The following is a 24,395-nucleotide window of genomic DNA, read 5'->3' as shown; positions in this document are numbered from 1 at the left end:
TGTTGGTTTGGTTGTATGCCATTGATTTTGATTCAGTGGAATCAGCTAAGCACATGCTCCCACTCATCCCATTTGGACTTCAATAGTTTTGAAATATTTTATCAGAATTTCCAGTTAGAAAGAATGATAAAGATTGCAATTTGATACAATATTGATTTTGCCGTTTAAATGGAAAGAATATAATTTCAGATATAAAGAGGCTATTTTCTTTTAGCACAAGGAGAACATAATTAGTTTGGTCTATCAGGTTTAAAAAGTTGTTAAACACAATTTTGTTGAATTTTGTGATATGTACGAAGCCATCCAATTTGAAAATTTAGTAGTTAAAAGTAATTGTGACTTTTTTGTATAAAAGATAAATGGTGTCATAGTATATGATACCTATAATTTCAGCCGTATAAAAGATAAATGGTGTCATAGTATATGATACTTATAATTTCAGCCAAAGTTGATAGCATTATTGCAAATGAGTAAGTTCCATTTTAAGTTAATTTTAGCTACCCAAGTTTGTGTTCTTATGACCCTTAATATCGGGTGATTAAGTATTTGGAACAATTTTGTTAGAAGCCGGCGGTGGACAGGTTTTTGTGCTCGTGTTTGGGCCTTTGTTGTATTAATGGGGAAAAGATGTTAAGTTGTAAAGAGCAAATTACCGAAAAGTGGGCTGAAGATAGGATCGGTTATCATTTTGTAACGACCGTTGCGTGGGGAAAAATCAGGCATTCGACCACAAAAAAGAAAAAATAATATAATGTTAAAATAAGTTAAAAAAAGAGAGGAAAATTGTTTGATGTGGGCTGGATCGCATTTATACAGTATGCAGTCCGTAAGTATAAAGGAGCTATATTAAAGATGGATGCAAATAGGGGGTTCATCTAAAAACAATTGTAATTAATGGTTCAAATGTTTTCTTAATACTATTATTATTTTTAGTTTTTATTTTTTTTTGTTTTAATCTCCATGTTAAAAATTATATATTCTCTAAAAATTAAGATGAAATTATATTTAAAAAATATATTTATTGCCAAGCCCACATTTCTACATGTGCGAGCTTGGCCGCATGCTGATTGAGTCAAAAAAAAATTTAAAAAATAATTATCGATATATTTTTGGGATAAATTTTTTAATTTTAATTCTCCCGGCATGTCCCTTGTTTTTTTTTTTGTGCCTTTTGACATTCTGCACCTTCATGTAGCTCAAGTGCGTATGGCTTGTGCAGGAGCCTTGTTAGACTGAGTCAAGTGGGGCCCATGATTGAGTAAATGACCGATACAATTGTACCAAGTCGGAGACATAAGGAGCCTCCCCCTCCTCATAGGGGCTCTAGAGTTAGGTCTTCGATTTCCAAGAGGGTCGCATCCTTCTCTTAACTGGCCTCCACTTGACCAAGAACTCTTATATTCCGATTCCTTCACTCTGACCCAACTTATGTTCGTCAAAGATAGCATCTACCTTTTAATCGAACTGATCCTCGCTTAGGTGTGGGACTCCTACCACTTGAACCTTCATCCTAGCCTTTGCCGTGATAGTAAGGTTTACCGACTTGCTTCCCATTTTCTTCTTCTTCGGGACTTTGGTTCTGAATATAAGTCTTTTGCTGTTTAAACTTCACAATGGGTACTTAAAGATTGAAACTAAGTTTTTGTTAAAATATTTACCCAATTGTTTTTTTTTTTTTTGCTAAAATCAAAGTCTAGAACTCTAAGTTCCGAACGTAAAGCATAAAATTGGAAACTAGGATTCTGAACCTACAAAAAAAAAATGTGTTAGTAAGTTGGTTTGAAACTTGATTTCTGAACTAACGGCATTTTTTTACTGAGGAGTCTCATTCGTCCATTGTATGTTACCATAGTGCAGGTTTTATGTAGGACTGGAGGTAATAAGATTATCTCCAATTAAGGAAATGCATACAATGAAACCATTTATTTTTTGTATAAAGTAGTCACAATCATTATTGATTGTTAGTTGTAAAATCGGGTGGCGAGAGGCATGTTATTAGCTGTGCACAAATTCAAAATATGGTTTTTCAAACTATGCGATACAATTTAAGCTGTCGGATTTCACATCTGATGACTATATGTGATTGCGACTGCCTTGTGCAAAAAATGAATGGTCTAATTTATATTACACTATTAAGCCAAGTTGAAGGGATTGACACATGTTGCAAGCATAAAGTAGAACCCTAAGATAAGAGAGAAGATATAATGAGTCCTAGAGTTAGGTATTGTATTTAGGAAAGGGTTATAGAAAGCCCGTAGAGAGAGAGAGAGAGAGAGAGAGAGAGAGAGAGAGAGAGCTTCTAAATCATCGGGGGAGAGAGATGGGGAGACATGTGTTGGGTTTATATGGCCTTATGAGAGCTTGTATTAACATTTTATATAGTGGAACATAAACTCAATGAGAGTGTGGTTTTTTTGTAGACCATACTAGGCAAATACGATTTGCCGATACTTGGATTAGACTCGACGAGCTAGGCCAACCGAGGTTTGGAAAAACCCAAAGTACCTGGGCATATGAATCTACCGAGAAGGATTTAGTGAGTTAGCCCTTGATGAGGGCGGAGTACGCCTAGATGAGAGCCCATGGATTGTGCAGCCCTTATGTGTGATGAATAGCCTTTAAAGACAGGGTTAAAACCTCATCATTATATTATCACACAACATGTACATAGATAGCCATTTTGAGATTCGCCAATGAGGGTGAATCGTGTATATATGCGAGAGATTACCCCTATACACTATAGAGTCATGGTTACATCATGGTCTGAAGGATCATGATTTTTTGTCTCTAAGGTAGAACTTGAAATCCATAAACTGAGATTACGTTCCCTAGTCTATTGGCTGACTTGAAATCCAATCATGAGCCCCTGCAGTGGATTGTAGGTCATGGGAACTGCTGGATCAGTTTGAGAAAACTCGTCGGATCGTGATTCACAGTTGAAGGTGGAGTGCTCCCATATATTGATAATTTTCTAAATCTAACGAATACGATTCCTATCAAAATTAATTATTTTTAATTGATTTTCTGCTATGTGATTTTTAAAATATTAATTTGAATTTTTGTGAATCTTCTGATATTTTATTTTTATCATTTGGATTTATAAATTAAGAGAAATTAATTTTTTAATGTTTTAAATAAAATATAAGATTTAAAATTTCTAAATATGAAATAAAATATTTTCTAAAAATATTTGGGACCTCCATAAGGTATGGGGCCCAAAATTTAAAAGGACTTGGATTAGGTGGGGCCCACACGTGGCCACCAAACGGGTGGTACGCCCCACCCATTCACGTAACATTATTGGGAAGAATGTTTATCCTTTTGGTTAGCTTATTTTTTTTAGGTATAGCCAACTTATGCGATAAGGTTGAATATTTGAGATATTTACTAATTCTTTGAATCAAGATTGATTGATCAAATAATTAAGGATTGGATATATTAAAATATAAACTTTTCTCATTTGATGGGAATAGATTTAGGAAAGATAGAATAATGTTCTAGCTCATCTCTTTGAATTTTGATGGTGGATCAAAGAGATGGATGGCTCAAATCTCTCACCTCACAAGTTTCTTTAGATCGACAGTTGAGATTTGACTCTACGAATTAAGGTAAAATCTATGGCATAAAAAATCTATAAAATTAGGTCTCACCTTCATAAAATTACGTATGTGTATTCTCTCTCTTCTTACTAAAAATTTAGCTCTCTCTGGATTACCTAAGTGAAGCAGGCACGTCCCAATTTTATCTCTCTCTCTCCAAGTTATTTTGGGTGTTCTTTTCTCTTTAGGGAAATCTCTTTGGGTGTCACGCCTAAGCCTAGGTGGTGTTTTATTTGTGGGTGGCAAAGGGGTAGAACCCCTTACTAGTAGATCTCTGCCTCTCTCTTCATATTCATCTCTTATCTCTCTAAAATCAAGCCAAAATGCTTGATCAAAATTAAGCCATTGAGTCGATTTTTGCCATAGTATAGAAATCAACGTACCAATGATAGATCCCGAGCACCATCGGAAGGAGAAGATTCGACGTGGGGTGTACTAAGCCCGGTTGAGGTAATCTCCGACAATTTTACCTTTTTAAATATTTACTTCTTTTCCCATAAACTAATAAAGTCTAGTTTTGTTTCTTGAATAGAGAACTGTATTTGAAGAGGTAGCAATTGAGAACCGATTTTTTTTTATTTTTTTTATTTCAAGAGTGGTTCGATTATAATTGGACATTGTAAGTGATCATGTCGGTGTAGGGGTAAAGAAGTTTTTTTAAATATATGCGTTGTGCTTTATCATAAAGTCCTTTTATTGGTATTAGAGCGAGGTTGATATTTGAAGCCATTAGATGTATTTTCCCTTTATTGAGTCAAGATCAAGCTTGTGAATGAGATGTAAGAAAGCTACTAATCTTTGTGGTCCAGCAATACACCTCGTTAAGAATTATTGAAATATTCAACACCCCAAGAAAAACACTCTGCAGATTGGGTCTTCTGTGCTATTTTGGAGCAGTTATATGAAGACAATAATGATGTATTTCTCTTTTGCATACTCTGTGATTTTGTGTATCGTCGAGAGTAGGATCTATCTACAAACTTTCAGTAGGAGATCCTAAGGGAATTGAGAGTTTTGGACTCATGAATGAAGGGTGCTAGTTTGACCCTGCAAAATCTAAGATCTATCCATTGAGTTCCATGATATTTCCCTCCAATGATATGATTTTATTTCTTGTTGAAATTTTGTTGTGATTCATAAAATTGAGTCTATTTTCAAACAGAAAAATTTTCATCAATAAATTCTTTGTGGTTTAAAAGATATGATCGATTTATTGAAAGGTGGGCAAGTGCTGTTTTCTGCAATGAAAACTATTTTTATGACTTAGAAGTCATAATTTTATTTCTAATATTAATAGAATATTTTATAGCTCACACTAAGTTTTTAGATTTCCATTCTGAGTCTAGTTTCTAATAAAATTTATTTTAGAGAGAAATATCAATTTGAAGAGAGGACGAAAAATTTTGGATTGAAGAGAAGTCATCCTGAATTTTCTGCAATTATGGTATTCTCTTCATTGAGACTTAAATATCTATAATTATCAAGTATACTTAACAGAGTGATATGAGGCTTGTGGAAATATATGTGCTACCATTATGTGTCTACTTTTAAACAAAATTAGTTTTAAAAGAAAACTCTACAAGGATAGAGAGAAAATACAATTTTACTAGACATTGTTCATCTTAGAATTCGGCAGTATGAGTTATTTTGTGAAGTGTATGTCACTTGATTTATTTCTCCAAAGGAAAGTATTATTTGGGATTCATACAATGAACTTATAAGTTGGTTTTGAGTCTAGTTTTCAACACGATATTTTAAAAAAAAATTATTTGAGGTTTGGGAGAAACAATTTTTTTATTGAGAGATGCTCAGCTTGATTTTCTGTTGAGAAAATTGCATTGTGATGAAAAAAAAGTCACTAAAATGTAGACTCACTAAATAATGTGATTTAAGGATGGAACTGAGCATTATTTTATATTTTTGAATCGATTTCAGTACTCAATAGGATTTGGAAAGAAACTCTTTATGAGTTGAGAGATATCATAATTTTATCATGAGATGCCCATGTTCAATTATGTAGTAAATTAAAAGATGTAGTATGTTAATGCACATATTTGGATTCGCAGTAATAGAGACATTTTTAGGGCTCATTTAAAATGGGTTTTATAGTGTGTCATGCATATGGTTTATTATAATAAAACTTAGGATAGAGGTAATACAGAGCTGGTAAGATACGACATACTATATAAAGAGTATTCGATCTAGGTACAACAAAAAGAAGAAGAAATACAATACCTATAACAGTATCTTGGTTTCTTCAAAATGAAGGGATACATAGAGAGACTTGGAGGCAGCAAAGAAAAGCTAAAGATCAGTGGAAGAATCAAATTTGTGATATTTAAAATGATAGGATGAAGAAGACGTTTTCTTCACAGTGTTATACAGTGAATAATCTAAGTGCCGAAGAGATGGATACATCGTGACATGTAAAATTGAAGACCAATATATTCTGCATCAGTTGTGTGCTCTTCCAATATCATAAAAGTTTGTCAAAGACGTAAAAGCAATAAATTAAGAAAGCTCAGGTAACACGCTACATGATTTTGAGGTATGAAATCTATCCCACATTACATGGTAAGGTCATTTAGGGAAAGATGATGCAATAACTTTTTATATGATTTGGTCATATTTTGGCTAATTGTTTTATGAATATATATAGAGTGTATGGACATTGAGTGATATGTGCTAACAAATTTGAAAGAGCTTATTTATGAATACCATGTGTTATGGTGCCTCCTTGTGCTAAGAGTACGAACTACTTAAGGTAGTGATACACATGGAGATGTGATTTGATCAAGGGCTTTGAGTCATATGTATGAAATACGAGATATGTGTATGACTCATTCAAATATGTAAGCACAAAGGAGTGTTCTGATGGAACTCGGTCTTAGTGACCATCCTCCCAATAATGTCCTGTAATATGATATTTTACATGTGATGATGGTCTCTTCATAAAGTCTCCATATTTTCCAAAAAGAATTTTTGTCAAGATTTTGATAACAATTCTTTAGTCATGCTTTATTTTAGATAAAATTGTAGTATGGACTTTATGGCTTCTTTTTATAGCTGTAAACATGACTTGGTAGGTGAATGCGGTAAAATGATTTTTGAAGACTAAATATATATTTTAATATTAAATTGGATGTTTGGAGAAAAACTTGAGTCTTTATGAAAAATCATTTTAAACCGTCATACTATTATCTAACAATTGCTTGTGATATATTTATCAAGTCGATTTTTTTTTTTAAAAGGGAGAAAACCATTATGCCTTCAAGGTATTTATAAAATTGAGTAAAAAACTGTCATGCACATTTTTTTAAATACTCATATACCTTGACTCATGTTTGTAGTTATTTAGAATCCTCGATTGCCTAAGGCCTTAAACCATATGGAATGTTATCTTACTAAGTTTCCATGATACATGTTATATTGATTAGATACCTTGGTTTGTATAGATTTACTATTAAGATGATTAATGTGGTTCAACCTTTGTGGTTTATAAAAGGTTTTGCATATTGGGAAACCAATGGGCATTGAATTACTTATTGCATGAGACTTGATATGCTACCTCATGATATAGACATAAGTATGTTGAGAATGTATATATTGTATGTGTAATAATTGAGTGGGAGCTGCTACAGTCCCACATTCTTTTTAGCTGCTTGGATATTTAGATATACAGATGCAAGCTGTCTCAAGGATCCAGATGATGTGAAATCTACATCTGCATACATGTTCATACTTGGAGGGAATATAGTTCTTGAAAATCAAAGAAACATGATGCTGCAAGATTGTCCATCCTGAAGTAGAATACATGGCATTCTGTTTGGCAGCCAAGAATGACGTATGGATTAAAATTTTTTTCAATTGACTTGACTTTCAACCTGCGCGTTGTGAGGCAGTAAAGATTTTCTGTGACAACATGACAGTGATACGCATGTAAAAGGGAGTCACGATTCCATAATAACTCTAACAGTATAAAACTAAATATTCCAGTGGGAGCACCCAGAGTTTGACAGGCCAGCTGAAACAACAGACTATGGTGTTATTCACCCATGGAGCCCAGATGTGTGGCGCTAGTTGTATGACGACAGAAAAGAAGCGGCTTGTTTGAAAATTCCTTTAAGCCAATGAAGATACGATCCCATACGATGAGGATACGTGATGATTTTTTGTGACAGCAGGTCCATGATTTGCGATGCGATATGAAAGATGGACTACGACTACTTTCGGGATGAGATCTGAACAGTAAAGAGAAAGAAGTGTTACCTCTATGAGTCTTTTTGTGAAATGATTGATGGCGAAAGCCATGATTAATATATTGAGAGATATGGTTATTGGGAGAATGGGGATGAGAGAAAGTGAGAAATAGAATGTAAGGCTTTGAAGATGTTGGGTTTATGTGGCTTTTAAATGCCTTATGAGAGCTTGTATGAGCATTTTATATAGTGGAACATAAACTCAGTGGGAGTGTGATCATTTTGTGGACATTACTAGGCAAATGCGATTTGCCAACACTCGGATTAGGCTTGAGAGCTAGGCCAGCGGAGGTTTGGAAAAACCCAAAGTACCTGGGTATAGAGATCTACCGGGAAGGGTTTAGTGGGTTAATCCTTGATGAGGGCAGAGTATGCCCAGATGAGAGCCAGGGACTGTGTGACCCTTGTATGTGATGAATGGCCTTTAGAGACAGAGCTAAAACCTCATCATTATATCATCACACGGCATGTTCATAGATAGCTGTTTTGAGATTCACCAATGAAAGGTGAAGCGTGTAAATGTGCGAGAGATTACCCCTATACACAATAGAGTTATGGTTGCATCATGGTCTGGAGGACCATGATTTTTGTCTCTAGGAGAGAACTTCAAATCCATAAATTGGGATTGTGTCTCATAGTCTATTGGCTGACTTTGGTGATCCAATCATGAGCCCCCGCAATAGACTGTGGGTCATGGGAACTGTTGGATTAGTTTGAGAAAAACTCGACGGATCGCGATTCGCAGTTGAAGGTGGAGTGCTCCCATATATTGATAATTTTCTAAATCTAATAGATCTGATTCCCATCAAAATTAATTAATTTTAATTGATTTTATGTTATGTGATTTTTAAAATGTTAATTTGAATTTTTGTGAATCTTTCGATATTTTATTTTTATCATTTGGATTTATAGATTAAAAGAAATTAACTTTCCAATGTTTTAAATAAATACAAGATTTAAAATTTCTAAATATGAAATAAAAGTTTCTAAAAATATTTAGGACCTCCATAAGATATGGGGCCCAAAATTTAAAAGGACGTGGATTAGGTGGGGTCCACACGTGGCCACCAAAAGGGTGGCACGCCCCACCCATTCACGTAACATTCTTGGGAAGAATGTTTATCCTCTTAGTTAGCTTATTTTTTTAGGTATAGTCAACTTATGTGATAATGTTGAATATTTGAGATATTTACTAATTCTTTGAATCAAGATTGATTGATAAAATAATTAAGGATTATATATATTAAAATATAAACTTTTCTTATTTGATGGGAATAGATTTAAGAAAGGGATGATATGGTTCTAGCTCATCTCTTCAAATCTTGATGGTGGATCAAAAAGATAGTTGATTCAAATCTCTCACCTCATAAGTCTCCCTAGATCGACGGTTGAGATTTGACCCTACGAATTGAGACAAAATCTATTGCATAGAAAATCTATAAAATGAGGTCTCCTCTTCATAAAATTACGTATGTGTATTCTCTCTCTTCCTACTCAAAATTTAGCTCTATCTAGATTACCAAAGGGAGGCAGGCACGTCCCAATTTTATCTCTCTCTCTCCAAGTTATTTTGGGTGTCTTTTTATCTTTGGGGAATTCTTTTTTGGTGTCTGGCCTAAGCCTATGTAGTGTTTTATTTGTGGGTGGCAAAGGGGTGGAACCCCTTGCTAGTAGATCTCTCCCTCTGTCTTCATAGTCATATCTCGTCTCTCTAAAATTAAGCTGAGGCTTGATCAAGATTAAGCCATTGAGTGAATTTTTGCCATAGTAGAGAAATCAATATACTGATCATAGATCCCGAGCACCATTGGAAGGATGAGACTCGGCGTGGGATGTATTAAGCCCGGTTGAAGTAATCTCCGGTAATTTTACCTTTTTAAATATTTACTTCTCTTCCTATAAAGTAATAAAGTCTAGTTTTGTTTCTTGCATAAAGCATTGTATTTGAAGAGGTAGCTATTGAGAACCGATTTTATTTTTATTTTATGTATTTCAAGAGTGGTTCGATTATAATTGGACATTGTAAGTGATCTTGCCGATGTAGAGATAAATTTTTTTTTTTAAAATATATACATTGTACTTTATCATAAAGTCCTTTCAACATGGACGTGAGAGATTGATTGTGTACATAGAGATATTGGAAGAAAGCCAAGACAAATATTAAATTATGCAATCCCGAACGGTGCGTATGTGCCTTCAAGGAGTGGCATTGATCAGCTCCCTAAGTAGCTTCCTTTATCTCCGATAGTTCAGGGGACCACTTTTAGGCTTAAAGACTGGAGGCTCAGCAATCTTGCCGGCTTAACATTTAGGTTTCAGTAACCCGCCCAGCCAAACATTGACGTAAAGGTTAGATTAAACAAAGTTTTAAGTACAAAGTTCTATTACTTCTCAATTTGAAATTTCAGGTTGTAGCATATCTCAAATAAAATATATTGCATCTACTACAAAAGTAGAAATCCTGCTTTAACTCTCTTGAATTTTAAAATTTGAATTTTTATTGTTTTAGACCTTCATTTATATACTTTCCCTTTTTAAGGGCTTTTAAGTCATAAAAGCTGAGTTCATCTTTTAGCAAAATTTCTAGGCTTTAGAAATAGTTTCTAGTACTTTTTGGGATCTACAATAATGACATTTGTATCAGCTATCATTAGATAAGTGCATTCAACTTTTATTATTGTTTTATTACTTTCAATTTTTATCTTTTTCATGTGCCTCCAAACATTTATATTTAAAATGTATCAATTTTTGTTGTGAAAATTTTTACTATTTTTTTAATATTTCCTTACATACACGTGCGACACACAAAAGTCTACTAGTAGTATATAATCTCATAATTTAAATATTGGTCACAGTTCAACACCGTTCAATCAATGAATTGGATGGTGAAGGATAGCTTATTGTATAAGTTGATCAGGGACAGTATGGTGGGAGACATCAAACCTATCCATCATCGTCTTACATATTGATGACTTGCGAAGACTCTTGTGACTGTTTTTACCTTTACCATATGGATCTTGCCTACAATTTTTTTTTGTAAAAAAATGACTAAGGAAATGTAGGCTATGAAATATAGACTTCTCTTCCGCCTATTCAAAGTATAAATAGACTTCTCTCGTGGTTTTCTGCTGTTAATCACAGATAGTACACAAGAAAGTTAAAAAAAAAAAAAGAAAAAAAAAAAAAAATTGGGATACGCCCATTCGAGTATGTGGTTGTGGTGCAACAACGGCCCGGATTAACGGGGTTAAAACCAAGGGTCCACATTCAAAAGCAGAGAACAAAAGCGAAACTCCATTTGAAATGAAGACAGCTTAGGCCTGCAAACTCCCCCTACACTCCTACCTAGTGTGCAGAGATGGCAGGCCTACCTGCCCAGCCCTTCTCATACTCCATCTCTCTCTCTACTGATGCATTCACTCCCTCTCTCTCTCTAAACCACATGAAATAAAAAACCATTCCCTTTCTCTCTCTAAAACCAGAGGAACCCTATCTCTCCCTTGCACCTAGTTTCCTCGCTATCTTTTACAAACTACTGGATCCCCAATACACCCTCGTGCCCTCTCTCTCTCTAAACCAGAGATACAGGCGAAGCCCTACCAAACTGACGTCACCCTCTCTCTGCGCCTCTCGTACGAGAACAAAAGTGAAAGCCCTATCTTAATCTTAGTCACAGTGGTATGAATATAACGGATTGTTCATGTTTTTTTGTTTTGAAAACCCTGTGATGGGTTTGCATTTGGGGTATTCATTACTGATATGCGTTTTTTGCTATGAAAAATAGGATGCTCGTTCTAATACTGTAAATCTGGTGTTTTTGCTAGTTTGCATTTAGGGTATTCAGTACTGATCTGCGTTTTTGCTATGAAAAATAGGATGTTTGTTCAAATGCTGTATATCTGGTTTCTTTGCTAGTTTGCATTTGGTGTATTCATTACTGATCTGCGGTTTTTGCTATGAAAAATAGGATGTTTGCTATAATGCTGTACATCTGGTTTTTTTGCTATGAAACATGCGTTTGCTGCGAAAAATAGGATGTTTGTTCTAATGGTTTAAACCTGCATTTTTTGCTTTGAAAAATAGGAGATGGGTTTGTATTAGTACTGCATTTTCAAAATATCGAGCTCAGAGATCTTAAATTTTGGGGCTAGATCTACACAAAACTAGGCTTTAATCCAAATAATTGAGCCAAAAATATAATTCTTTAACGAATAATGAATCAAATGAACCATATGTCACTAAAATCGAAGATTTTATCTTCAATTGGAGGCCTGTGACCAAATGCCCAAAATAAAAATGAAAAAGAAATACATGTTTCAGATTCAATTGGTGGGCTATTTCTTTTTCAATGGCAATTTTTTTTTTTAATACATTAGCTGTCCCATTATCATTGTTATTTCAATGGAAAAGGTTACTGATGTTGTTCCCATTATCCTTGATATTTCAATGAAAAAGTCTACTGATAGGCTTGAATTTGATTTATATGTGCTCATCCTATTTTTCTTTCATCACTATTTTTTAGGGCTACTTCTTTTTCTATGGCAATTGTTTTTTTTAATACAATAGCTGTCCCATTATCATTGTTTTTTTAATGGAAATGGTTACTGTTGAAGTTCATATTATCCTTGATATTTCAATGAAAAAGTATACTGATGGGCCTGAATTTGATTCATATGTGCTTATCCTATTTAACTTTCATCACCATTTTTTAGGGCTATTTCTTTTTCAATGGCAATTTTTTTTTAATTCATTAGTTGTCCCATCATCATTGTTATTTCAACGGAAAATGTTACTGATGAAGTTCCTATTATCCTTGACATTTCAATAGAAAAGTCTACTGATGGGCTTGAATTTGATTCATATGTGAAGAATTTTGAGTATGTTGTGTACTTTATGCACAATATGTGATGTGATGGGCTGATGAACTTGTGAATTTTGGGTTATCTTAATGCTTGGTTTGGGGACTATGGGTTGTGGTTCCTAAAAGTGATTCTTGTGGTAAGGAGACACAGTAGCATGCGCTTGATTAGCTATATGCCATAATGTGTAGGTATGCACTTGATAAGCTATATGCCATAATGTTTCCTCTAACATTGCTTTCTATGAGTGTACGAAGCAAGTCTAGGTTGTCTTTCAGTTTGTCTCCAACCTTCCCACATGGCTCTCTTATGTTACCATCTTGTGTGAAGATTGAGCTTACTCTATATCGCAGTTCCTCTAATATCCTTAAAGGAAATCAGGAGAATATACTATCGGCTATCATATTTCTCATATTAGCATGGTTATATAAGTTAACATCCAAAATACTTGGTTTGGTCACATATCCTTAATCTTTTTGTCCCACTTAAGATTACATAAAACTAATATAACATATATGTTAGGCATGATCAACTTGTTGAGACATTTTTTCAAATAGATACATGAGTTACGTGTCTTGACACTATTAATGTCACATATGAACTACAAAAGCACAAGGCCTATGATGTCTAGTCTAGTGTTTAATGCTCATACACATTACTTTAAGAGTTAAGTTCAAATTAATAAGAGTGCACCCCTGTTGTCTACAATTTCTTTGAATATGGTTGATCCTATAATGGAAGTAAGATTAGTTGAATAGTTAACTAGGAGTGTTGTTATGTTTATATAAATGTTTGAATACATATATTTATGTAGTTTGTTTTTCTATGTAGGGTTAGTTGAAAACCTTAGATGGATCACACCGTTTCAGGCTGTGTGTCATCTCCCACTTAGGCAATTGGAGACAACATAGGTGACACCAATGTGCCCATGGAGCAGGTTTCTTATCTTGCAACCCCTCCTAGAAAATTTACAGAAATACAAGATGGAGAACCTAACTCCTCAACTAAAGGCCTAGAAATAAATGTACCCCGTGTAGGAGTGAAGTTTTCAGAGGAAGATGCAATGGGCTATTATAAGGCTTATGCATTGGCCAAAGGCTTTGGTATCCAGTTGGGCACTACCCATAATAATAAAGGTGAAAAAATTAGTAGAGAAATTAAGTGCTCTAAGGAAGGATTTCGCAAAGTGAAAGAGCAAGTTAGTGGAAAGAAACTCCCTGAATCAAGGTGTGGGTGTAAGGCTAAGCTAGGACTCAATAGAAAAGTAAACAATGAGTGGGTTGTGACTTGGTTTATTGATGATCATAATCATGATCTAGGTTGTCCAAGAAAAGCTTGTCTAATTCGCAGCTACCGAACGTTGTCTAGTGTCACGAAGTTGATAATAAATTCAATGAGTTCGGCAATGGTTAGGCCAAGACATATTCATGACATATTTATAACGCAAGCTGGAGGGATCGAGAATGTTACATGTACACAAAAAGACATCGAAAATGAAATTGCGAGTGGCAGAAGAAAACTAAGAGGAAAAGATGGTAGTCTAGTTATGCAATGGCTCTATAAAATGAAAGAATCGAACCCATCTTTCTTCTATAAATTGAAATTAGATTAAGACGATCACATTCCCAACATCTTGTGGGTAGATGCCACATGTAAAGTTTCTTATCGATGTTTCTCTAATGTGGTTACATTTGATACTACATACAAAACAAACACTTTTAGTATGTCCTTTGCTCCCATACTTGGTGTAAATCACCATTTCAATACAAATTTCTATGGATTTACACTCATATTTGATAATAAGGTAGAATCATTTGTTTGGGTATTTGAAAATTGGTTAGAAGCAATGAGTGGACAACAACTGGGTATTATTATCACTAATCAAGACCATGCAATTTCAGCCACAGTGAGATAAGTTTTTTACCAGAGTGAGCATCATTACTGTAAGTGACATATACTATTCAAAGTTAAAGAAAATCTATGCCATGTCTTGCGCATGCATCCTTCTTTTTCAGATACTTTCAGGAGTTATATAGCTAGCCCAGCAGTAGAAGAATTTGAAAATGGATGGAAATTGATGATTGAGAAATATGAGTTGGAAAACAATGAATGGTTAAATAGGTTATATGGTTGTCGCAACAAGAAATATGTGCCAAGGTGCAAGATAAGAAGGGGTACGAAAAGAAAAGGAAAACGACTTAAAAAACATTACAACTACTCCAATCTTAAGAACAACTTCTTTATTTGAGTCACAGGCATCAAAATATATACTCAAAAGATTTTGAAGATATTTGTGGAAGAGGTTGCCAATTGTATGAATTTGATGAGTGAGTTAGTTGATGAAAATGGACAACTTACCACTTTTAAGGTGGCAGATATGGGAATCAGATCTAGATCATACTTAGTGGAATTCAATCCCAATGATAAGAGGACTAATTGCAGTTGTCACTTATGTGAGAGGATGGGCTTTCTTTGCAGGCATGTGTTTAAGATTTTTATGATGAAAAATATTTTTGAAATACCTCCACAATACATTATGAGGCGTTGGTCAAAGAACGTAAAGAGGGGGTTTTTTGTTGATGATAGAGGAAAAGAACTTCATGATACATGCACTACCACGCTCCATTCGATATAACGATGTCATGCTGGCTGTTCGATACCTTGCTAAGCATGCGTCAGAAAGTATGGAGGTTCATGAATTTGTAATATCTTTAATACACGATGATATCATAGAGGTTAACAATAAATTCGGTTATAAAGCAACACCCACAGGTTGACACTATGAGCTATGTCAATGATGAGAAGAGTGCTACTAGTTGTAGTGACACACCAAATGGAAGTTACAATTGCTAGAATGTTCTGGATCCTCCATGAGTACGGGCAAAGGGACGGCTGACAAATGCAAGAAAAAAAGCTCGATCAGAGGGATGGAAGCCAATAGAGAAGTCTAGGAATGCGCAGTTTGCCAAGGCAGTGGGCATGACAGAAGAAATTGTCCATCATACGTTCGTTAATCCATACCTTTAGATTCTTTTGATTTTTAATTGTATAAGCTTTTCAATCTAGATGTATTAGCAATTTCATATGATATTAGTCATTGTGAATACATTATGAAATGCTATTATTGCAATTTCTTTTCTTACTACAGGGTTATTTCCAAAGTCCGCCATAAGATTCGGTCTCATAAGAACGTGGGACATGAGCATTGATGTTAAGCAACATTATGTATTATGCATGCATGTATTAATTATTTTAAAAATTTTATGTACTCAGGGTAAGCAACATTATGGTAAGCAGCGTTATGTATTATGCTTGTGACCAGATATGGATTGCTCTTTCAAGATGTCATCGGTTGGAAAATCAGCTTATATACAATATTAGAATTGGCTGTTACGCAGGGCTCACAATGGATCTTCATAACTCCGCATGACATCAGGTATAAACTAAAATTTGTATCTATCATTCTTATGAATTGTAATCTCTGTTTGACCTCTCTCTCTTTCTTAAGAATTTAATGATTGTAACCTCTAATTCAGATTGTTAATTCAAATGGACTTTGAATTGACAAACCATCTGAGTTATAATTCCTCTCTTTTAGCTTACCTAATCTTGTTTGTGGAGTATCATTGTGACTATTCTCTAAGTCATTTGGTGACTGTTATTGTGGTCATTCATCTTCTAGCTTGGATTAGTTAATTCAATTCTTTTGGTCCTTGTGCTTTCCAACTCAATAGTGTCTTCCTTGTTTTTGACATGTCCATGGATTTAGAATTAGTTAGGATGCTTGTTGATTTGAATTGCCATGTTTAGTTCCTGCTCTCTTGTTGGTTTGCACATGGCCATCGAAACATTGATGGGAAGATCATGGAAAGTTAAGGTTGTTTCATATGGACCAGTTCAAAATAACGTAAAACCTTGGACTCCTATGCCTATGTCTATGTCACACTCCATTGTTGACTGAGACGCCCGAGCATGCTATGGATTTTGTCTCAAATGAGATTTCTCGCCATTTGTTAGCTATCTAAAATTTGCTTATGTGGTTTGCACTGCTATAAATATGTGCTAGTAATGAAATCTGTAAACTTATTTCTAAGAGTTTGCAACAATGTTTCAAACCAAATCACATTTCAAGGTAGTCTTCTACAAGAAGCACACAATTCATATCGACTTTAATTTACTCTAATTTAAATCCAATATCGACACCAATAATTGTTTCATGGGTTGTGAGATACTTTACAACAAAAGTAATACAAACATAAACGCATTCGTTACACAAGAAAAATGTAAACTGTTGCTATAGAAACAAAAAACAATCTACGAAAACTAAAAAGAAAAAACAAAAACAAAAAAAAGAAACAACTAACCACAACACAATGATATACGTAGTTCAGCAATGTATTTATGTCCACAAAAGATGAAAACTTTTTTATTGGCAACGAAAAATAGAGTAACACAAGCTCTTTTCCTCATGTCTCTCTTATTACAAAGCAATCTGTATTTTTTTTTAACTATTGATGAATCTCCAATTGCAACAATATATATCGAGTTTTAGATAGATGGTATAAATTATCAAAATACTTTTATACGAATATATATTAAGTTTTAAATATATCAAATCCCATATACGGATATATTTAAATTTTTTCTTAAGGGTTATCGTCCCAAAACCTCCGGAAGGGCCAAGTCCATCATGTCAACCTATCAAGACAACTCTTTTGAGCCTCAAACCCTACGGGCCTTCGGGCTTTTAACGGCCCTCTGGAGTCGTCTTTTTTACTCCATGTTGGAAGATTTATTTCACATCAATACTCAAATAGTTGCATTCGCCCTAAAGTATCAACAATTCGTTGTTGACCATTAGTTCAAGATTGACCATAATATGCTATTGCGATTATTGTAACTAATTTGGAAAAAAGTACAATTTGGACATTGATAGTATATTCTTCATGGGTACCATTGGTTCAAGATTGACCATAATATGCTATTGCGACGGTTCATGATTGACCATAATATGCTATTGCGATTATTGTAACTAATTGTTTGGTTAAATTTGTGACGCCTCAACTTTACATTATAATTCATCCCTTCCATATATTCACCATATATTGGAAAAAAGTACAATTTGGACATTGATAGTATATTCTTCATGGGTTAGATCGGGAGCTTGATATACTTATTCATCATACATTGGAAAAAAAGTACAATTTGGGCATCGATAGTATATTCTTCTTGGATTAGATCGGGAGCTTGATATACTTACGTTGCACTGTGGATAGGTTCGCCGTGGATATAGTTGTAGTTCAAAGGTGTAGACTTGCATCCCAATTTCATAAGAAGTAAACAAAGGAAATTAATTATTTTCCCTCGATAGCATGAAACAATGGAAAAAAAATTCTCACACTGAATGCTTTTCAATCACTAACAATTTGTAGAGTAAAAAAATAAGCCTATTCAAACCAGATACGCTTGAAAGTTCAAGCAACCAATAACAATTTATACATGATGCGCATAGTAGGAATGAGTAGGTACGGAAGAAATAATGGAATCACGTGGTATGGTTTGGTGATCCAACGGAAAGGCTTGCAGACGATACAAATGAGCAGCACGGAAATAGCTCAAGGTTTTGGAGAGAAACCAATGATGTTATACATTTAATCAATATAGATATATACCTTAAAAAATAAGGTATACACTCCTTGTATATAACATACATAAGACAACGAATAAAATAAAGATAAAGCAAACAATAACAATTTATACATGATGCGCATAGTAGGAATGAGTAGGTACGGAAGAAATAATGGAATCACGTGGTATGGTTTGGTGATCCAACGGAAAGGCTAGCAGACAATACAAATGAGCAGCACGAAAATAGCTCAAGGTTTTGGAGAGAAACCAATGATGTTATACATTTAATCAATATAGATATATACCTTCAAAAATAAGGTATACACTCCTTGTATATAACATACATAAGACAACGAATAAAATAAAGAGATTTCAATCACTAACAGATACATTCAAGCTGACGAGCAACTAAAGCAAAGACAATAGTAATGGACGATCCCATGGAGGGGATAGGAGCATCAACACATGGTGAAACAGAAGTTACATGGTACATCATGATAACTAATTGCTAACATATTTTCCTCTTTGATACATAGCCTTAATTGCAAACTAGAAATAATACACATCAATTTGCATCCAATATAAACAAACAACGTTCGAAACAAATAACAGATCCATAACATAGTCAAGACTATTCACTAGAACAAAAAGACTCTGAGAAATCCATTTATGGTTGGCAAGTCATTGCCTCATGCCAACAAATGGCTGAATGAGATTTCAAACAAGCAACAGAGATCGATAATGAAATTTCTACAACCGGTTTGCAATCACCTAAGAGTATAGCATCAACCTTCATGCATGTCTAAGCTAGCACTTACTGAATGAAAAGACAACTTCAATGAGATTGCTATGAGCACTAAACACTAGATTAGATACCATAGGCCTAGTGCCAACAAATGGCTGAATGAGATTCCAAACAAGCAACAGAGATCGATAATGAAATTTCTACAACCGGTTTGCAATCACCTAGGAGTATAGCATCTACCTTCATGCATGTCTAAGCTAGCACTTATTGAATGAAAAGACAACTTCAATGAGATTGCTATGAGCACTAAACACTAGATTAGATACCATAGGCCTAGTGCTTTCATAGTTCACATATGACATTAATAGTGTCAAGACACAGACCTGATGTATCTATAAAAAAAAAATGTTTCAACAAGTTGATCATGCCTAACAAATTTAAGAATTTTACTAGTGAGACTGCATGCTATTGTGTCTCCTTACCACAAGAATCACTTTTAGAAACCACAACCCATAGTCCCCAAACCACGTATTAAGATAACCCAAAAGTCACAATTTCATAAGTACTTATATAACTTACGAATATCCTCCAAAAAATCCGCCCATCACATCACACATTGTGCATAAAGTACACAATGTACTCAAAATTCTTCACATACGAATCAAATTGAAGCCCACATATGAATCAAATTCAGGCCCATCAGTATACTTTTCCATTGAAATATCAAGTATAATGTGAACTTTAACAGTAACCATTTCCATTGAAATAACAATGATAATAGGTCTGCTAATGTATTAAAAAAAAAATGCCATTGAAAAAGAAATAGCCCTAAAAAATAGTGATGACAGAAAAATAGGATGAGCACATATGATTCAAATTCAAGCCCATCAGTAGACTTATCCATTGAAATATTACGGATAATGGGAACATCATCACTAACCTTTTCCATTGAAATAACAATGTTAATTTTCTTTTTCATTTTTATTTTGGGCATTTGGTCACAGGCCTCCAATTGAAGACAAAAGAAAAAATACTCGATTTTAGTGAAATATGGTTCATTTGATTCATTATTCGTTAAATAATTACATTTTTGGTTCAATTATTTGGATTAAAGCCTAGTTTTGTGTAGATCATGCCCCAACATTTAGGATCTCTGAGCTTGATATTTTGAAAATACAGTACTAATACAAACCCATCTCCTATTTTTCAAAGCAAAAAACGCAGGGTTACACCATTAGAACAAACATCCTATTTTCATAGCAAACACATGTTTCATAGCAAAAAAACCAGATTTACAACATTAGAACAAACATCCTATTTTTTATAGCAAAAAATGCAGATCAGTAATGAATACCCCAAATGCAAACTAGCAAAGAAACCAGATTTACAGCATTAGAACAAACATCCTAATTTTCATAGCAAAAAACACAGATCAATAATGAATACCCCAAATGCAAACTAGCAAAAAAACCATATTTACAGCATTAGAACAAACATCCTATTTTTCATAGAAACAAATGCATATCAGTAATGAATACCCCAAATGCAAACTCATCACGGGGTTTTCAAAACAAAAAAACATGAACAATCCATTCTATTTGTACCTTTGTGACTGCGATTATGATAGGGCTTTCACTTCTGTTCTCGTATGAGAGGCGTAGAGAGAGGGAGACGTCAGTTTGGTAGGGCTTACTCTGTATTTCTGGTTTAGAGAGAGAGAGAGGGTGTATTAGGGCTCATGTAGTTCGTGAAAGATAGAAGAAACTGGAGATAGGCTCCTCTCGTTTTAGATAGAGAAAGGGAATGGTTTTTGATTTTGTGTGGTTTAGAGAGAGAGAGGGAGTGGATGCATCGGTAGAGAGAGAGAGAGATGGAGTATGAGAAGGGCTTGAGCCTGGTAGGCCTGCCATCTCTACACGGTAGGTGGGAGTGTAGGCGGGAGTTTGCAGGCCTAAGCTGTCTCCATTTCAAATCGAGTTTCACTTCTGCAGCTAGTGTTTCTCCTTTTGAATGAGGACCCTTGATTTTAACCCCGTTAATTCGGGCCGTTGGCGCACCACAACCACATACGCCAATGGGCATATCCCATATTTTCCTCTATATATATATATATAAAAGGAGTGTAGAATTAAGTGAGAGGTTAAGAAGGCATTGGGCTAGAGAGAGAAAAATGATGTTCAAAGTGAGTTAGAGAGAGAGGATAAGGGACGCCACAATGCCTTGTAAAGAGAGAAAAAGTGCGTGAAATGACGTGGGTTGTTGGGCTCGAAGGAATGTGTGCACGAGCTCTTCAGTTGTTAGGATGAGTGATTTGTTCAGCAAGGGATGCTTACGTGAGTAAAATACAATGGATGAATGCTTGTTAAGCAAGGGATGCTTACAAATCTTTCTACAAGAATTTGTGCAAGGATTTGAAAATACGATGGATGAATGCTATGTTTTAGCAAGGGATGCTTACAAATCTTTCTACAAGGGTTTGTGCAAGGGTTTGATTGAAAGTTTGATGTTGGATGTTGGTAAATATTGATGAAGCGTGGAAGAGACAACCTGAGATTAGAGAAAAGGTGCTGTGAGGTTGGTGATCGCTGGGTTTGGATTTTGGATCCCTTCACTTTTTAGAGAGAGAGAGTATGCTTTTTTCTTGTTATACACATCCTCTCTTTGCATCTCACTTTATAGGGAGAAGAAGAGGTAACCATTGTATTTCTCCAACAGGTCTTTGAGAAAGCGAAGGGTTCCCTAATCTCCAACAGGTCTCTGAGAAAGTGAAGGGTTCCCTGATCTCCAACTGGTGTCTGAGAAAACGAGGGGTTCCCTGATCTCAGGGACATCCAAGGTTCATATGGACGTTGGATCATATGACTGTTGGATTTATATTGGATTCCCATTGTCGTGATGTTTTTATATGACCGTTGGATTTATATTGGATTTACATTGTCATGACGTTTTTATCACGCTTTTGCGGATATGCATCTCCTAACAAACGCCTATCATGAAGATTTTCACGCTAATGCAGATTTGTCACTCTTGAAAACTGACTGACTTAAATTTAGGCCCCATTAAGCTAGTGTGCTTAGACATTAGTTCAACACTTAAACCCTTTGTTATTGGATCATCGATCATATCTAATGAGGGCAAGTAACAAACAGTTACTTTACCTTTCTCAACTACATCATGAATGTAGTAATATTGGACATCTATATGTCTTCCTTTGGAGCTATTTGCTCAACTTTGATATAATTTAATTGTGGCTTGATTATCACAAAATATTTGGATCGGTCTATCGATTATTTTACAGCTTCAAGTTGTCTATGAAGCCCTTTATCCAAACGACAAAAGTACAAGCAGTGCTACATGCAATGTACTCAGCTTCCTGTGTGTACCTAGCTATACACCCTGTTTCTTGCTAGACCAAGAAACAATTGTCCCTCTAAAGAGGAAAATATGTCATGAGGTGGATTTACTATCGTCCTTATCCCTAGTAAAATCTGCATCTGAATATCCTATTACTTCAAGCTTATTTGCTTGAAAACAAAATTTTAGATGCTTTGTTCTCTTAATGTACCTAAGAATTCCTTTTACTGTTTTCCAATGAACTATGCCTAGATTAATTTGATATCTACTAAAAAATCCTATGGCATAACTCAAATATGGTATTGTACATCTTACTACATATACCAAGCTACCAATATCTTGTGTATAGGGAACGCTAGGCTTTTCTTGTCATTCTACTGGACAATCCTTCTGAGACAACTTTACTCCATTTTCAACAGGAGTAGACAATGGTTTACAATTTTCCAGTTGAAATCTTTTGAGAACAGAGTCAAGATAGCTCTCTGCTCAAGCACAACATTTTTTATTTTCTATCTCTAGTTATTTTTATGCTTAGGATATAAGATGCTTCTCCCATATCCTTCATCTCAAGCTGAGAAGAAAGCTATGACTTAGTCTTATCAATCATTTCTAAGCTATTTTCAGCTATTAGGATATCATCTACATATAAACATAGTATTGTGAATTTACTCCCACTCTTCAAGACATACAAATCATCAAGGTATTACTAGATAGGATGTAGCCATTAAGAAATTATAAGACACTATATTAAAGTAGGAGTTCAATCTGAATTGACCACAATTAAGTGGCAAGCAAATCTCTTCGTTACAATCAACAAATACCATGCCGATATTCCTACTTATCAAGAATTACTAAAGAAATATTTCTCATTCGAAATTAAGTTACACAGTCCACAAACATAGTTGTAGAACTCTATCACATGTAAAACAAGAAGTTGCCAATCTCATTTCCTTTATGTTTATTTAGACTGCAAATATTTTAGGGCACAAATCAACATTGTAAACATTAATAACATCAATCTCTACTCTACTCATATCACGTTGTCTTAGAAACTTCTATATCAAATAATGAGCATCACTGTAGACAATGACCCCACAAAAGGGATGCCTCATAGCTAGTAGTTGGTATCATACATGCACAACATCCAATTTGCACAGAATTTATATTTTAACCAATTTTATAAATTGTTTCAATCTGATGATTTATGGCCGATGATCAAGTTCAGTGTGGGGCATTCAATCACAGGCCGAGGGGAAAGGGACAACAATATCTCTGCAATTAGGCATTTGAATTTTATCCCTAGACAGTCTATCAATTATCTTATAGGAACCTCTTAAATTTCGGAATTATACCAAAATTTTCATTTTATTCATATTTCCACTTGTAGTTTTACTTGATAGGAATTTATATTCAACAAATGCATTTCAGATGCAAATGACCCATCAAATTAGAGGGGAGTCCTTGATAAGGTTTCGAAAGATTTGGGTGTCCTCTCTATTCTGTATGGGAAGGCGCTCTTGCAAAAAATTGCAACAAGAAAGGTATATCATTTTTCATAATTATAGGTTTTCCAATAGTATCTGAGAGCATAATACTTGGTGATTTATTTATTTATTATTTTTAAAAGATCCTTAAAATAGTCCCTATATCTTTTTATATCCACAGTTGCATACATCAATACCACCCTCAATTCATTATGCTTTAGCATAAACTGCTTTACACAAACAAGATCCATATTGAATTCCACAGATCTCTCATGGACTTCATCTAAAATGATGAACTTGTACGTTTTAAGCTCTACAATCCCTTTCTCTCGCATTTCTTCCATCAAGACCTGCTGTTTTAAATACAACTTTTTTTGACGATAAATAGAAGTCAACTCAAGTTTGTATATCATGGATTTGGTTTTTTTTTATAATGAAAATACCATGGATTTGTTCTTTTCAATTGA

At 34.6% G+C, this 24,395-nt stretch overlaps 2 long non-coding RNA genes across 2 annotated transcripts; one reads left to right on the top strand and one right to left on the bottom strand.

The window, feature by feature from the left end:
- The first annotated feature begins 10,987 nt into the window (after positions 1–10,987).
- On the top strand, positions 10,988–16,286 carry LOC105421121 (uncharacterized). Its single transcript, XR_966881.3, has 2 exons — positions 10,988–11,536; positions 15,991–16,286. It is a non-coding gene; the product is annotated as an uncharacterized LOC105421121 (long non-coding RNA).
- Positions 16,287–17,782: 1,496 nt separating this feature from the next.
- Positions 17,783–21,280, bottom strand: LOC148780828 (uncharacterized). The gene is made up of 2 exons (XR_016061176.1): positions 20,695–21,280; positions 17,783–18,030 (listed from the first exon to the last, which is right to left on the bottom strand). It is a non-coding gene; the product is annotated as an uncharacterized LOC148780828 (long non-coding RNA).
- Positions 21,281–24,395: the final 3,115 nt, after the last annotated feature.

This window comes from Amborella trichopoda, chromosome 8 (assembly GCF_054954075.1).
Source record: "Amborella trichopoda isolate Santa Cruz 75 chromosome 8, AtrichopodaSantaCruz75HAP2 v2.0, whole genome shotgun sequence".
In the NCBI taxonomy this organism is placed as follows: domain Eukaryota; kingdom Viridiplantae; phylum Streptophyta; class Magnoliopsida; order Amborellales; family Amborellaceae; genus Amborella; species Amborella trichopoda.
This window is presented reverse-complemented; position numbering and strand designations above follow the sequence as displayed.